Source organism: Panthera tigris, chromosome X (assembly GCF_018350195.1).
Source record: "Panthera tigris isolate Pti1 chromosome X, P.tigris_Pti1_mat1.1, whole genome shotgun sequence".
NCBI lineage: Eukaryota > Metazoa > Chordata > Mammalia > Carnivora > Felidae > Panthera > Panthera tigris.
This window is the reverse complement of record NC_056677.1, coordinates 92,322,605-92,340,163: the sequence shown is the minus strand read 5'-3', so window position 1 is coordinate 92,340,163 and position 17,559 is coordinate 92,322,605. Positions and strand designations below refer to the sequence as shown.

Here is a 17,559-nt window from a genome sequence, read left to right as displayed (position 1 = left end):
CAGGCTCTGAGCTGTCAGCACAGAGCCTGACGCAGGGCTCGAACTCACCAACTGCAAGATTATGACCTGAGCCGTAGTCAGATGCTTAACCGACTGAGCCACCCCCTACTCTCTGCCTTTTGAACAATCATTCTCCTGATATACCATGAATATGCTGCTCTATTGCCTTGTCAATGGTCTAAACCCAAGTATGTGCAACTCTCTCCCATTCAATTTCTCATTTATTAATATTGTCCTTCCCACCTTCCTCCCTTCTCCTCTCCATCCCTCCTGCTCTCTTTTCCTCTCTCTTTCCCCCATCTCTCTCTCTCCCTCCCTCTCTCCTTTTCTCTTCTTTGCTTTCCCATCATCCTCTAGATCTGCTTCCCTCAGGCCCTTGCTCTCAATCAGGCAGCACACACAAAATACGCAGACCGATCTTAAGCAGTACTTATGGGTTGATTGGCCAAGTAACCCAATGCTCCTCCTTGTACCCCAGCATATCCCTTCCTTGTTAGGATGATTCCAGAGCATAGTTTCCCTTTAGAGAGCTACTCCAATTAATCCCACCCCTTCTCAAACCTGCCAACAAAAACTCAGCATCCTCAAAATATTTCTACGAGCAGAGGCATGTTCTTATTGGCACAAAAAGCAAACTTCATCTTCAAATGTGACTGCAGCACCGTGAGATATTCCAATTCTTCCTCATCAATCTACAGATGGAGTAAACATAGTAACTTCGTGCATCACCCTACAGCCCACTCTTCAAACCAAAGTAAGATCTTTGCATATACACACTCAGATAACTTTTTTTTCAATGAGAAGCGGATCCCCTTAGTTGTAAGAGAGAAAATGGGACTCAGTGAAAGGATGCCGTAAAGGCAAAACCCAAAACCAAGAAGAAAAAGTCCATCTGGAAATGATGTTCTGATATTGGGTCAATTAGCTGTCAGTTCTCATCTCTGCCCATACCAGATCTGAGAAACGTATAGAGGACATACATAAAATTGATTCAATGTCTGTAACATGCATACTATGCAGGGCTTCAAGTTTTCTTTTTTAATGTCAAATAATTGTTGCAGTCAGTTCATACGGTTGTCTGTGCCACTTATTTTAACACCTAATCATATGCATCTCATGCTGCTATTTAACTGTTCAGAGTGGTTTGTTCCTTTTTTGTGCTTATATGTCTACGTTATATGGATAAGACTTTGTTCCTATATAGCCCATAAATCCCTGATGAGTGTGCTCAATACATAATCATTGAGCTGACCTGAATTGAATTGGGGGGGGGGGCGGCAATAACATCGATTATCTCCAGCTCCTCCCTATTTGGCATTTTGATGTGTGTTTGTATTTCCATTTCAATGGGGATCCGTCTGGGTTATTAGGACTTTGCATAATTTCAAATAATGAAGTCACACTGGGAAGAGGTGATTTTGAAGAAAATGGAAAGTAACCCAGTTTATACCCATGCTGAAGACTAGAGCAAGGCACCATTCCCAGACTTTGGGGCTTCTGACAATTACAGGCTGAATGACCCACATATTCCCCAGAGAATTAAAGAATGAATGACAAAGCTGTTTTAAAAGACCTCTCCTGACCATTGAGCATGGATGGTAGGGGGGAGATGGTAGGGGAAACATTCACACACCCTGAACATTCCCTCCTTTCCAACTCCCCGGAGCAGCATGCTAAATTAGAAAAGGAGAATTAGAGTAAATATAATAATGTCAACAATTTAATTGGAAAGGGGAAAAAACAGCATGGCTTTGTTCCCTATTCCAATCACTTAGAGAAGAATTTAAAGATTTGCTTCTGATAAGCCTTAATGCAATAACTGAGAGTTAACTCTGTCACTGATCCCACACCTATCAATCACTTGCCACACGCAGACAAGCAAATCCTTCCTGAAAACCACTGCTAGATTAATCTTAAGGAACCACTTTCGGCATGTCCCTCCCCTACCAGGGCATTCATTTGCCCGTAGGATAAGGTCAAAACTAATCAAGCTGGCATTCCGGGTCTTCCATCAACTGACTCCACCCTACCTATTCATCCTAACCTCCCACTAATCCCCGACATGATCCCTGGCCCCGATTCTGTCAGACTGGCCCCCTTAAAATCACATACCACATTCTTGCCCCCATACCTTCACTCACTCTACTTCCTTATATCTAAAATGCTCTCTTTCCTCTCTCTCCACCATTCAAAACACCAAATTTCCTTCTTTCGAAGCTCTGAGTTCAAGACTCGTCTTTTCCATAAGAGCTATCCAGTTTAACTCGGTCCTTCAGTGACCATTCCCTTGCTTGAAATGCCTACCACATAAATTTGCATGTCTGTACCAAACACTCACATACCTTAATGTCTTCAAGTATAGGAGCTGCTTCCATAATTAGATTCTAAGCAAATGACAAAAGATCTTTTTGTCATCATCACAGTACTTAAGACAGTACTCAAGATACATATGTATCTTCATATCTGTAACAAACAGAAGCCTGTTTTTAAGTGAATTTAGGGTTAATTTGACATGCAGCGGTAGGCTTGCTAGAACGTTTCTTTCCTCTGTATAATTATATAGCATTTTTAAATGCCCAGATGCCTTTACTTGCTTCATTTTTCTAAATTGAACTCATTTCCATTTTACTTTCTTTTTAAAAAGAACACGATCTTTACGTTCGGTTTTTAGAGCTCAGGTTTTTTAGTACGGCACTGAGGGCATGAACAACCATCAGGCCGTAAATGTTCCAACTGAGGTGTTGCAATTTAACCTTTGCACATATCTGTCATTCAGTAACCTAGGACTGATGAAAGAGGACGATCTATCCCACCAGGAGGCCTCAAGGAAAAGATGCCGCTCTTTAGAATTGAGTTTCACAGAGAGAATCACTTTCTCTTCCACTTGACTATAAGCTCTCCTTGGAGCCTGAAGGATGATTTCATGACTCAAAACAGATGGATTTTTTTTCCCCCTTTATGTACTATTCTTTACTTAGGTAAAGAACAGCTGCTTCAATTCCTTTTTTTTTTTTTTTTTTTTCCCTAACCAAGTATTTTCTAAATCACTATTTCTTTTTATCTCTTCTGGGTATTTGAATTCCAATCAGGGGGAATAATTATTTTACATTCTCAAAAACTAAATTCATTCATTTTCTTGTCCATTTTAGACAGAGTACTGCAGGAAAATTGAAAATCTGCTCAGGCACTGAGTTGACGTGGCAGACAGAAATTTTAAAGGGCAGGAGAACTTACTGGAAACTCCTCGGCTTAAGTCTGATCTACTTGTCCATGCCAGAATTCTACTAGGTAATGTGTTGTCCTCTCTGGACATCCTCCTATAAAATTTAAGTGTCACTGAGAGAAATAACAAATGAGTCATTATACTACAGTTTAGGCTCGTTTATCAAATTTCCTTCTTAACTGATAACTAGCCGTGCACAGTGGTTATGGAGTTTGTAATAGTGTATTCTGCTAATTAGCCACTCTGGAAATCTCAGAATCAGCTTGGATTGGCTTCATTATCTTATCTTCCATATCCCCCAATACCCTTACATTATTTGCAATCATTCAAACAATGATTTTTTTTTTAAATCATGACACTTGGTGCCTTTGCCCGTGCTATTTACTCCTCCATAGATTCCCTTATATACCATACCTTTTTTCATGGCCAAGTTCATGCACCACATCCTTCAAAGAAACAGTCTCTGCATGTTTTGCCCGGTAACATGCCTCATCCATCCTTTATCTATCAGTTCAAATGCTACCTCCTCTATGAAGTATTCTCTGACTTTTCCAGGCAGCCATTGGTACTCTTTTCTTCTAGGTTCCTACACTATGTCTTGAATTTCACCCTGGGAAGTCATTAATGAAAGTACCATATGTGTGCCTATCCCCAGAGGACTGAGTTCTTCAATGGCATGGACTAGACTTCATTCATCTTTATTTCCCAGCCTATTTCCCGCCCCCCCCCGCCCGCAATATTCAATATTTGCTGAATAAAAAAAAAATCAAAGGATTAGCCTGAAGAGAAAATTTAATAGGATCTGAATTCACTTCTACAGATATCAGAGCTGCTTTATCTTAAACCATGAAGACTACCTAACCACAAACATGTATTTTCTTAGGGTAAAAGAACAGAACAGTTAGCTGTGTGAGGAAACATCAAAATAAAAAAGTTGTTATTCTGTTATACTGAAAATGAGTTCCTAACTACATTTCTCATGTCTGAATTTGAAAGGCACTCCAGGCCATCCTTTCCTCACCTCAACTTTCAGAGTTAAACAGAAGAGCCAGATGGACAGCAGTGATTGTGAGATCAAACTCATTCATTTTGTCACTGCAGATTTATCAAATACCTACCATGTACAAATCTACAACAGTGAGTGAGACAGACATCATTCTTCTCTGCCCTCAAGAAACTTACCATCTGGTGGGAGAGAAGATGATAAATTAGAGATAGATAATATCATCTAGTGATAAATATATAAACAAAAATGTATCAGGCAGGAGGATAAAAAGTAATGGATAAAGACAAGGCTATTTTAGCGAGGCATCTTTGAGATGATATGTGAAAAAAAAATCTAAAGGTAGAAAGTGAGCAATGCCCATATCGGGAGAAACAGGGGCAGGATAAGCAAGTGCAAAAGCCCAGGCTTGAGGAAAAACTTGTGATAACCTAGCAACAGTTAAGAAGCTAGAGTGTCTGGACTATCACGAGCCAGGAGGATCCTGGTTAAGAGATGAGATCAAACAAGTAGCAGGTGTCTAGATCATATAGAATCTGGTAGGTCATAGGAAGGTCCTTGGACTGGACTCCAGGAATGATAGAAAGTCATCTGAAAGTTTGGAGCAGGAAAATTACGTGGCATAATTTACATATTTTTAGGAAGTGTCTTAGCTCAGGCTGCTGTAACAAAATACCAAAGATTGGGTGGCTTAAACAACACAAATTTATTTCTCACGGTTCTGTGGACTAGAAATCCAAAATCAAGGAGCCAGTAGGGTAGATGTCTACTCAGAGCTCTCTTCTTAGATTTCAGACAGCTGCCTTCTTGCTGTGTCCTTGCATAGTCTTTCCTCGATACATGTGGATAGAGACAGCCAGAGGAAGCAAGGTCTCTGGTGTCTCTTATCAGGGCACTAATCCCATCATATGGGCTCCATGATTGTGATTTCTTCTAAGCCAAATTACCTCCAAAATTCCTCATCTCCAAATACCATCACATTGGGGATTATGACTTCAACATGAATTTTAGAGGGACACAATTCAGTTAATAGCTGAAAGATTAGTCTGAATGTTGTATGGAAAACAGACTATCAGGAGACAAGAGTAGAAACAAGAGAACTAGCCAGAAATCTGTTGTAACAATGTAAGTGAGAGATGACAGCGGCTAAGGACATGGGTAGAAGTGTTGTCAGTGGTAAAAGGTGGTGACATTTTAGACACATTATGGAGAAGAGCTCACAGGACTTGACAATAAACGGTATGTGGGTTATGGAGAGAAAATAGTCAAGAATGACTCCAAAGCTTCTGGCCTAGACAACCAGGAGAATGTTAGTTCCATATATTATAACGAGAAATACTGGGAAAAGATGGTTTGGGTGGAAGAGGGTAAAATGAGGAGCTCAATTTTGAGAATGTTAAATTTAAGCTGCCGAGTAATCAGTGGAATATATCATTCAGGAGCTCATGGAATGGGTCTGTGATGAAGCTATAAATTCGGGAGCCTTAAGTGTGTGGAGATTATATTTAAGGCCAAGAAATGACATCACTGATAGAACAAATGTAGTTAGAGAAGAAAAGAGGACTAAGGACTGAGTCCAGCAGTGCTCCAACATTTTAGAAGGTGGGAGTAAAGGAGAATCTAGAAAATAATACAGTTGAAACAGCTAGTGATGCAACAGAAACATTAAAAAAAAACCCAGAATAATGTAGGTTTCTGGAAGCCAAGTGAATAAATAATATCAACTTGGAAGGAGTGATTCATCTCTGCCAACGCTGCTGAGAGGTCAGGTAAATGACAGCTGAAAATTGACATTGGAGTTGAAAACATAAGCCTCATGCCCTTTATTAATAACAGTTGTCACAATGTAAATGAACTTGATGAACAGTAGCCACTTTCAGAGAGAATTTAAATGGAAATAAGACAAAACCGCAGGTTAGAAAAGAGGATTTTATCCTGACAATAGTTTATGGAACATTAAACATTAACACTGCAAGGTTGTCTCAAAAGCCTTCTCTGGAAATCTATAAAACATGATGGATAATGATTTAGGGCTGCTGGTGGGAGAATTATTCAAAGGTAATCCTGCAGGGAGGTGTAGGCTCGATTGTCTACAGATCATTTTCAGCTTTCGGGAACTTGTACTATCTTTAATGCAAACCAATGGTTTTTACAGAGGTGCTAATTAAGACTGTAGTTCACTTTTCTAGATCTCTTTGTGCATGGAAATGTTCATGAGGCTTACCTCACATTTAACAAAAAAGAGGAGGTTCAGTGTTAGAAGCAAATGAAAGATTAGGGAGTGGTGTGCAGAGAAAGAAATTTATGTAAATACTGAGGAGTATATTCCTGGTAATTGTTCATAATGAGAAGGTGCCAAGCGTGGAGTGACTATTTTGACTCCTACCTATAGTAAATGCATTGTAATTTTTTTGGTCCAGGGATGATAACGAAGTTAATAAAATTTTGTAGTGAAAACCAAACATCTCTGTTATACTTGACTGAATGTTAGTCAAATCTATTGTTTGGGGTCAAGACAACACAGTTGGGGTTAGACATAGACCAGAATCCTTTGTTCATATACGAAGGATGAAAGAAACTTGAAGTCTTAGAGTCATAGAATGTGTTTATAGTTGTATGTCGTCTTACTAAAAGACAAAATGCCAGAGGAATTACTCAATGAAACTTGTTTATATAAATGCCCATCATTTTCTGAAAATTCGGTACTTCTGCTGGTAAAACGTGTTTCCCTCCATAGCAAATTTTCTGTGCAGATCATGGGTGTCACCCAAGCGTGAATTCTGTCCAGAAAACAAATACCCTGTCAGATTTACCTGTTTTTGTTAACAAAATGAAACCTTATTAAGGAGTTTTACTTATTGTAAAGCATCTAGGTCTTACGTGTGTCTCTTACAAAATCTTAAGTTCTGGCTAGACAATTCATCTAACAACAAATGTAAATGACTAACAAAGATATGTGGGAAAAAAAAGTTAAACATTACTACAGACCTATTGTAATGGCTAAGATCCAAAACTCTGACAATACCAAATGCTGGTAAGGATGTAGAGCAACAGGGACTCTCGTTTATTACCAGTGGGAATGCAAAAATGATACAGCCACTTTGGAAGACAGTTTGGTAGTTTCTCACAAATCTAAACACAGGCTTGTCAAATGATCCAGCCATTCTGTTCCTTGATATTTACTCAAATGAATTGAAAACATGTCCACATAAAACTCGCACATAAATGTTTACAACAGCTCTAGTCATAATTGCCCAAACTTGGAAACAAGCGAGACGTCCTTCAGTAGGTGAATGGATAAACTGTTGTACATCCATACAAAGGAATAATACACAGGGATGAAAAGAAATTGGCTATCAAGCCACAAAAAGATATGGAGGAATTTTAAATGCATATCCCTAAGTTAATGATTGCAACTTCAGGGCATTCTGAAAAAGGCAAAACTATGGAGAGAATAAAAAGATCAGTGGTATTGCGGAGGGGGATAGCGGAGGGGGAGAGTAAAAAGATCAGGGAGAGCGGAGGGGGAGATTAAAAAGATCAGGGAGAGCGGAGGGGGAGATTAAATAGGGGAGCCCATAGGATGCTTAGGGCAGCACAAATATTCTATGTGATACTGTAATCATAGATACACATAATTATACATTTGTCAAAGCTCAGAAAATGTACAACACCAACAGTGAACCATAATATAAAATATGGTATTTAGTTAATAATAATTTATCAATAGTGGTAACATATATTCCACATGAACGCAAGATGTTGATAATAGGAAAAACTATGAAGGAGAAGAGCATGGGGGTTTATGGGAAATCTGTACGAGTCAATTTTTATATAAACCTAAATAGGTTTATAGAACCTATTTATACCTATAATAATATAGGTATATATATATTATATATCTACTAATCTATATCTACTATATTATAGTATTACTCAAATTTTATATTTCTCTTTTTAAACTTTTTAATGTTTATTTTTGAGAGAGAGAGAGACAGAGCACAAGCAGGGGAGGAGCAGAGAGAGAGGGAGACACAGAATCTGAAGCCGGGTCCAGGCTCTGAGCTGTCAGTACAGAGCCTGATGGGGGGCTCGAACTCAGGAACTGTGATATCATGGCCTGAGTCAAAGTCGGACGCTTAACCAACTGAGCCACCCAGGTGCCCCAGCCAAATATATGGGGTTTTCATAGTTATTTATTGATTTTTAACATAAACACATTGTGATCAAACTGCTGTCTGTATAATGTCATTTGAAATTCCAAAATTATTCAATACTTACCCTCCAAACTGAATAACACAAGAGGCCTATAATACTCTAAGGCTGATCTAATTTTTTCCATTTTTTAAAAATGTTTATTTTGAGAGAGAGAGACAGCAAGCATGAGTAGGGCAGGGACAGAGAGAGAGAGAATCCCAAGCAGGCTCCATGCTGTCAGCACAAAACCCGATGTGGGGCTCGATCTCACAAACCGTGAAATCACGACCCGAGCCCAAATCAGGAGCATGACACTTAACCATCTAAGCCACCCAGGCACCCCATAAGCCTGATCTAATTTGATCAAACTTGTTTTGATTTATATGCTATTATTATCTACTATTTAGTTTTATCTTTTCTTGTTCCACAAAGCATCATTATTAGTATTGTTTAAATACTCTGTGAATGTTTATTTTTACCTATAGACTTACCATGTTGCTTTTTCATTATTCCTTCTTGCTTTTCCAACCTTCCATCTTGGATCATATTTGTTCTGCCTGAAAGATGTTTTTGTTGGGAAGAGAGTTTCAGTTTGTCAGTTTCAGATCTCTTCAATATTCTATAAATTCAACATAATATTCTAGGTGATTTCTTTTTTAAATCTTGCTTGAGATTATTTAAGCTTCTTGAATCCATGTGTTGATGTCTTTTTTTATTTTAATTATTATTTTTTTAGAGAGAGAGTGTGAATGAGTGGGGGAGGGGGGGCAGAGGGAGTGTAAGAGAGAGAGAGAGCAAGAAAATCCCAAGCAGGCTCCATGCTTAGTGCAGAGCCCAACACAGGGACTCCATCCCACAACCTGGGATCATGACCTGAGCTGAAATCAAGAGATGCTCAACTGACTGAGCCACCCAGGTGCCCCATGTATTGATGCCTTTTAATAGTTTTACAAAAAGCTCAACCACTGTATCTTCATGCATTTCCTCTGTGTTACTCTTTTTCTTCTCCTTTTGGATCTGTTTAAATGTATAGTAGATCTTCTCAGTCTGTCCTACAAGTCCATTAACCACTCTTTTATTTCTCATCTCTTTATCTTTTGGGGCTGTATATTTTCTTCAGTTATTTGTTAGAGTTCACTAAATATCTATTTAATTTTGTGTAACCCATTTTTTTAATTTTATGTTTATTTTTGAGAGAGAGAGAGACAGAATGTGAGCAGGGGAGGGGCAGTGAGAGCAGGAGACACAGAATCCGAAGCAGGCTCCAGACTCTGATTTGTCAGCACAGAGCCTGATGTGGGGCTCGAACTCATAGATTGTGAGATCATGACCTGAGCCAAAGTTGAACACTTAACCACCTAAGCCACCCAGGCACCCCTTGTGCAACCCATTGTTAAAGCCATTCACTACGTTTTCAGTTTCAGTTATAACATATTCCATTTCTATGGGTTCTGTATGGTTTATTTTCCCACCCACTTGTTCTTTACTCACATTTTTAATTCTTTGTTTATTGAAATAGAGAAAACTTCTGAATTTGATAGTTACACAGATTAAGTTTTGTGGATCTTATTCTGTCTGTTGTTTCTACTGGCTCTTACTCATGGGGACTTTTTCCTCTTGAATTCAATGATTATTTTCCCCTTATTTTCCTTCGACCTCTATCTGTGGAAATTATCATGTGCTTGGGATAAAAGGTGGGTTCCATCAAGAAAGGATATGAGTTTGGATCTGTCAGGCCCTTGGAGGAACCATCGGTCTGGATTGGCTTTAAAGTAAATACTCAGCTTTAGGTTTTCCAGGCACTCAGGTGTTGTCAATTTGGGCTATAAAACTATTTGAGGGTTAGCTTGCTGTTACAAAATCTCAAGGAAGGATTACCTCAAATTCCCACCAATGTTCATAGCAGATAGTATAGTTTTCCTTGAAGTCTCATGGATAAGGAACAGATTTATTTCTAGTTAAACCTTTAACTGTGAGTATGGCCCTTTGGGATCCAAGCTTTGTGGAAGTATCTCCTGTTAGATTCTCTGTCTTAGGTGGACCAGGGGCTTTGTCTCCTATTCCCTGACCTCCAGAGGGCTGTGTGTAACACATTTGTTAGGTTCGGTAAATGCTCTTAAGGTAAACGTTGGCTTTGGAGAGCTGCTTAGCTCCTTTAGGTCTCTACCTTCATTTGGTCACTAGATGATAACTTCTTATTTTCTTTTCACCTTATGGATGTATTCAAGATTTATAAAGTGTTTTTATTTGTTTTCTGTGAGGGAGTCAGTCTGGGCACCTAGTTTGCCCATTTACAGAAACAAAAATGATAGCCATTTTTTTTCCGTGTTGTAATACTCAATTCTGGTAAGAATACAGTGAGACAGATACTCACTATATTATTTTGGTGGCCATATAGACAGGTATACTCTTCCTGGATAATAAAATGTGTAAGAAGCCTTATAAATATTTATTTATTGGGGTAAAATAAATGCAAATTTTTTTATAAATTAGTGAGTTTTGTTTATGGCAGTATGGTTTACAACATGCCATATATAAGAACAATATAAATATCCTATAGTACAGAAATCGTCAAAGAATGGTATACCTATTATAACTATATTTTAGAATAATATTTTGGGGCATACAAAAATGCTTTAGGCATAATTTTAACTAAAATATTGAGATAGAAAATTATAGACAAAGCGTTCGATGCTAGAAAAACGTGTTGAGATGAAATAATTACTTGACATTTTGTTGTCTTCTTGTACATATATGAGTGCTCTTAGGTAATTTAAAAATTTTCTGTATCTTCAAAGTACTTTTTAAAATGAATCCTTATTTTTATAAGATAAAAAATAGAGGTTATTTTTCTTCGTTTTTAAAACAGAAGTCTTACACAATAAAACGGTCTTAAATGTTGGTACTCTGAAAAATTGACCTTCCCTAGTGTTTCAACAACACACTTCATTTTGCCAGCATTTAATGATTAAGAATGTCCTTTGTGCAACAGATCACACTTTTAATGAATGATTTGAAAAATTATACCTGATTAAAGGTGATTAAGAAACAGTCTGAAAAATGGTCAGTCTGGTGTTTTCAGACATTTTAACAAGCAGAAAGGATTTACTACAAAGGTGATCCCATTGATTATGCAAACGTGCAATCATTAGGTCTGAAAAAAACTTGACCTAAAAAAAAAAAAAAAAAACCTCTCTTCTGTAGCAAACAGTAAACTTGTACCAACTCGGTGTGCCTCTTCTCTCGCTCTCCCCTTCAATCTCAAAATCTTGTTATAATGATTGCCATGACATGGCCTCAAATAGGACTAAATCCTGGTGGCCCTGTCATGTGTGGCACAACTTAGATTTGGGAAGTGTTTGCAACTAGAGTGTGATTAGTCTGTTATGAGCTTTCAAGTACTAAATAGGTCCAATCTATGCAAAGAATGGAATTTCAAATGCCACAGGAGCCACAGAGGAGGTACCAAAAGTGGTAGTTTACTGCAAAATGAAAAAGAGAGATTAAACTCAATATAATCAAAGAGTGATCCAACTACAACTGACCCTTGGAAAACCTGGGTTAGAAATGTGTGGGCCTGCTTTTGTATACATCTTTCTTGATAAATAAGGTACAGTGCTATAAATATATTTTATCCTCCTTACGACTTTGTTAATAATACCTTCTTTTCTAATAATACTTTCTTCTCTCTAATAAATTCTTTCTTTTCTCTAATACTTTTGCTTACTTTAAGAATACAACTTGATACATAGAAACATTCAAAATATGTGTTAACTAACTGACTATGTTATTGGTAAGGCTTCTGGTCAACAGTAGCCTATTAGTAAAATTTGGGGGGAGTCAAAATTGTATGTGGATTTTCAATTACATGGGGGGTTTGTACCCCTAAAACCCTGGTTATTCAGGGGTCAACTCTAATTCTACGTATTGATTGCCCAGAGGACCATTTTTAGCATCACAACTTTAGGTGGGCTACCTTTTCCCCGCTGAGAAATACTCTGGTACCAAACATTCTTTTTTACATACGTAAGTTCCATGAAGGCACAGACTGTTTTATTCATTGCTTAGTCTAGAACTGATATTCAGTCAGTAAACACTGGTACAACCTACAGGACTTCACGAGCTCAGATTGGTGGAAGCCAAGGATGTCCACGTTGTAAAAACTGTTTAAAAATCTGGGGCGCCTGGGTGGCTCAGTTGGTTAAGCGTTGGACTTCATTTCAGGTCATGACCTCATAGGTCATGAGTTCAAGCCCTACACCGGACTCTCTACTGTCAGCACAGAGCCCACTTTACAGCCTCTGTCTCCCTCTCTCTCTGTCCCTCCCCTGCTTATGCTCTCTCTCTCTCTCTCCTTCTCTCACTCTCAAAAATAAACTATAAAAATAAAAATAATGTACATCACTCCTGTATGTATTCTCAATGCCTATTGCATTGCCTAGCACATATTAGGCATTCAATATACATATTCCTAATATATATATGTATATGTGTATATACATATACATACATATATACACACATACATATATATACATATATATGCTATGTGCTATGCAATATACATTATATATTGCATATATATATGTTGCATATATATTGTATGTATATATAATATATATATATATATATTGCTATTGCAATTATTCACAAATTCTCCATCTGTCCTTTCCTGTCTGTTCCCACTATCATGACATAATTCCATGCATGATTTTCAATGAAGTACCTTTAACACCATCATATAACTTGCCTCAGACATCATCAATGCCAAACTCTGTCTACCTGTTATTCTATCACTAGAATAATAGTCTAAGATGCTATTTTTGTCAGGTCTCTCTCCTGTTAAAATGAAAACCGATAAAACACACTGATGCCTTTCTTTCATCTATAGGACAAAATCCAAAATTTCCAATGTGTCAATTTGCATCCAAGACTCTCTAAAATCTAGCCCAAACCTATCTTTTCAATTTTAGCTCTGGAAATTCTCCTGCATCTTTGCTCATAATGTTCTTCGTTACTGGATTATTATACTTACTTTACCCATCAGCTCAAGTTCCATTTTCTCTATGAAGTTCATCCTGATTGCTGCAACCCATTATAAACTCTTCCTCTTACAAAATCCAATCTCACTTAAGTTTTATATTTTTGATGCAAAGTATAACCTACCTCGTATTTTTTTAATATATATTTATCTTATTTCAAAATTGTAAACTGAGTACAGGAACATATTTGTTATTTCTTTGCTTCTTTACTCACAATCCTTGACCAAATATGTGAAAATGGTAGATAAGAACACGATCCTAGAATAGTATTTGAAGACAGTACATAAGAACACAGATACTTGCTGGTTAATTGGCTCACTCCTCCCTTACCTCCCTTCTTTTTATCCAACAAATACTTTGTGTCTATTCTGTGCCTGGCAGTGAGGACATAAAAGTGACAAGAGGGGAACCTGGGTGGCTCAGTCGGTTGAGCGTCCGACTTCAGCTCAGGTCATGATCTCGCAGTTCGTGAGTTCGAGCCCCACGTCGGGCTCTGTGCTGACAGTTCAGAGCCTGGAGCCTGCTTCAGATTCTGTGACTCCCTCTCTCTCTGCCCCCCCCCCCCCACCCCCGCTTGCATTCTGTCTCTCTCTCAAAAATGAATAATGTTTAAAAAAAATTTTTTTTAAGTGACAAGACATAGTCCTTGATTTCAAGGACTCTACTGTCCAGATCCCTACCACCAGAGAATATGAAATCATCCGCTGACTGTCCAATGGAAGAGGTCTGAATTATAATTTCTTAACCTAATAACCACTGCTGCTTTTGTAGAATTCTTTTTCTGTGGACACTTTTAATGTCACATTGTTTAAGGATACCTCTACTTTGAGACAGAGGTTAGAGGTTGAAGCAAAATAAGAGCCACGTAGAAAACTCTAGGCCAGTGGTTCTCAAACTTGGCTGCACGTAACGATCCTCTGAGGAGCTCTTAAAAGATACCTAGGGGCGCCTGGGTGGCGCAGTCGGTTAAGCGTCCGACTTCAGCCAGGTCACGATCTCGCGGTCCGTGAGTTCGAGCCCCGCGTCAGGCTCTGGGCTGATGGCTCGGAGCCTGGAGCCTGTTTCCAATTCTGTGTCTCCCTCTCTCTCTGCCCTTCCCCCGTTCATGCTCTGTCTCTCTCTGTCCCAAAAAATAAATAAAAAACGTTGAAAAATAAAAAAATAAAAATAAAAAAAAAAAGATACCTAATGCTGGTACCCTAATGTACACCAATTAAATCAGAATGAGAAGAAGGGGCATATCTAGGTATCTACTTTTAAAAGCTTCCCAGGTGGGTCTAATGTGTATCAAAGGGTAAAAACCACTGCTCTCAGCTAAAGTAAAACTGCATTTCCACAGATTAATTACAATTATGTTGAGAAAATAGTAACAAACGTGTAATTTGCATATTCACAGGAAAATAAAATCATGCCATCACATCCATTGGTTTAAACAGCTAAATGAGGTAATATCTCCTAAGGAAACAATTTCCAAAATCTTTACTATTTTTACCAGTGTGAATAAAGACATGATCAGCTCTAAAACATATCAGCTCTATATCTTTATTTTGCTAAATTCAATTATGAAGTGAAGCTCTTTCCACTTATTTTTAAAACACTGGTTTCAACCGAGAGGATCGAACAGTGAATGTACAGGTCGGCTATGTTACACAAAGCTTTCTGATTCACTAGGTCTGAGTTGAAGCCCCATAATGTTCATTTCTGACAAATTCTCAGGTGATGCCAATACTGCTGGTCCAAAGACCACTTTGAGAGCCTCTATTCTATATAGAGTAACAGCTCATACTAGATGTTTGGTAAATAGTCGATCAATTGAATTAAGTCAAATGGTACATTTTGGGGTATAGGAACCTATAGTATATCACAATATGTGTAAGAATAGACCATATTGGGGCACCTGGGTGGCTTAGTCGGTTGAGTATCCAACTTCGGCTTAGGTCATGATCTCACAGCTCGAGGCCAGGGAGAGAGGGAGACACGGAATCCAAAGCAGGCTCCAGGCTCTGAGCTGTCAGCACAGAGCCCAGTGCGGGGCTCGAACTCACAAACAGTGAGATCAGACCCGAGCCGAAGTCAGACGCTTAACTGACTGAGCCACCCAGGTACCCCTAAATCCCCATGTTTTTCTTATGCACACTAAAATTTGAGAACCAATGGTCTGCTCTCTTACGCATTTGCTTACACTATTGCCTTTTGCTAGATGCCCTTTCTATCCATCTCTGCAGATATCCTGCCCCTTTCTGCAAACCCTAGCTAAAGACAGCTTCCTCTGAGCAGTCCCCCTTGATTTCATGACTACCACACACAACAGGTGGAATACAGGAAAATATTGGGTGTTCTGGGACAGTTGGAAGGCAACTATAGGATTGGCTCTGAGTTTTGCACACAGAGGTTATACATCTGACTTTGTTTTCAGGAGTGGGAATCTACAAGAGTTGTAAAGAGAGTAAATTCGAAAAGTACTTAACCCTGAATCTCTTGGCCAGAGTAACTATATTTGGGGCAGAGGTATGGTAGACATGTGTGGACAGGAAAGGGGACAGGAGGAGAAAAGAAGACCGAATGGCTACACATTGGAGAACTCCACCAGCGCAGTAGGGGAATGAGATGATAACATTCACTGTGGGGCCTTGCTTTAGCCGAGGGGAGAGCAAAATAGGCAGCCACCTTACTCAGTGGGTCCTGAGCCTATGATGGGGGCATGGAGAAGTTAAGATCAAAGAGGTGTCAATGACGTCTGAGAGGGCTTGGGGCTATGCATGGAGCTAATACGTGACAGAGGTCTAACTCTGGATTCAGCAACTTCAAAATCTATGGATCGCCCACACTTGAACAAACCCTTGTAGCCACCTTCCACTCAGCAGCCAATAGAAATTACACGAACTAATGCCACACATAGGATCGGATGACACGTATTTGGAGAAACGAAAGGGACTCTCACGGCTGCATTAAGCACTTTCTTCTACTTTTCATCCTCAACAGTTTACACAAGATAGGCAGCCCATCAACAAATACTTACAGAATGCTTCTGATAGATTTGCTATCACAGGAAAATGGCATCAATCGTTTGTGGTCTTAGAGATCTCCTATGATTGTTTAAAATTGCTAAAACACCGGGTTGTTTGTTTGTTTTTTCCTGTAATGAGATTGAACCACAGAAGGGACTTAGAGATCATTTAATTCCATCATTTCATTCTGGACACATTGAATTGACTGAAGGCCAGAGAGATCAACGATTCATTCGTTCCCAGTTTACTATTGGGTGACACAGGCAGCGACTGGATTTCTCGTCTCCGGTCAGTCCTGTGCTTTCTTACATGTGTCAAGAATTAGTGAATATTCTGGCAGCCCATGTCTGTGGAAGTACCAGACTTGCTGACTTCAGGACCATATACATAGTGGTGCTGAGATGGGGGTATAGTGTCAGGAATTCACATCAATGTGCAGTCTGCAGAGCCTTCACATCAAAGATAGAAATAGGAAACTCTTTGCCATATACATTTATATTAATCGGTGCTCGCTGGGTGTAAAATTTATCACCACACCAACAAAAATCGATGGCTAGATTATCTTGCAAGCTAAGAAATACAAACAAGTTTAGTACATCAGTGCACTCTCCAAGTGAGATTTATTCTCTTCATTTGACAACTGACTGGTCACACCTGCTTTCTTTTCCATACTATGCACATGGAATTGTCTTATATAGAAAAGGGCCCACCAGACGTTCAATTAACCCAGCTGTCACACATCTGTTGCTAACTCTATAAATGTGGCAATTTGCTGGTAATTACTCTTCTGATAACAATCAAAAACTTCACACCTCCTTTTTATTTGTGATAGTCTCTTACTTCCTCCATCTAAACTGCTCAATGACTTTGTGATTCAAAGATTTCAGAACATATCCAACTATTTCAGGTTCAACAAATGGACTTGTAAACAAGTCTGGCATCTACATTTAGTCATTTGGAAGCTGATTCTACAAAATTTCATAGTAAGAACCCAGATTAGCCAATAGAGGTCTAAAGTTGTTATTCTACTCCAAACGGGACTATAAACTTGCTGTGAAAGCATAAGTAAATTGCATTACTGCTTTG

At 38.7% G+C, this 17,559-nt stretch overlaps 1 pseudogene; it reads right to left on the bottom strand.

The window, feature by feature from the left end:
- Positions 1-584: 584 nt before the first annotated feature.
- Positions 585-17,559, bottom strand: part of LOC122235284 — a 59,894-nt pseudogene continuing 42,919 nt past the window's right edge.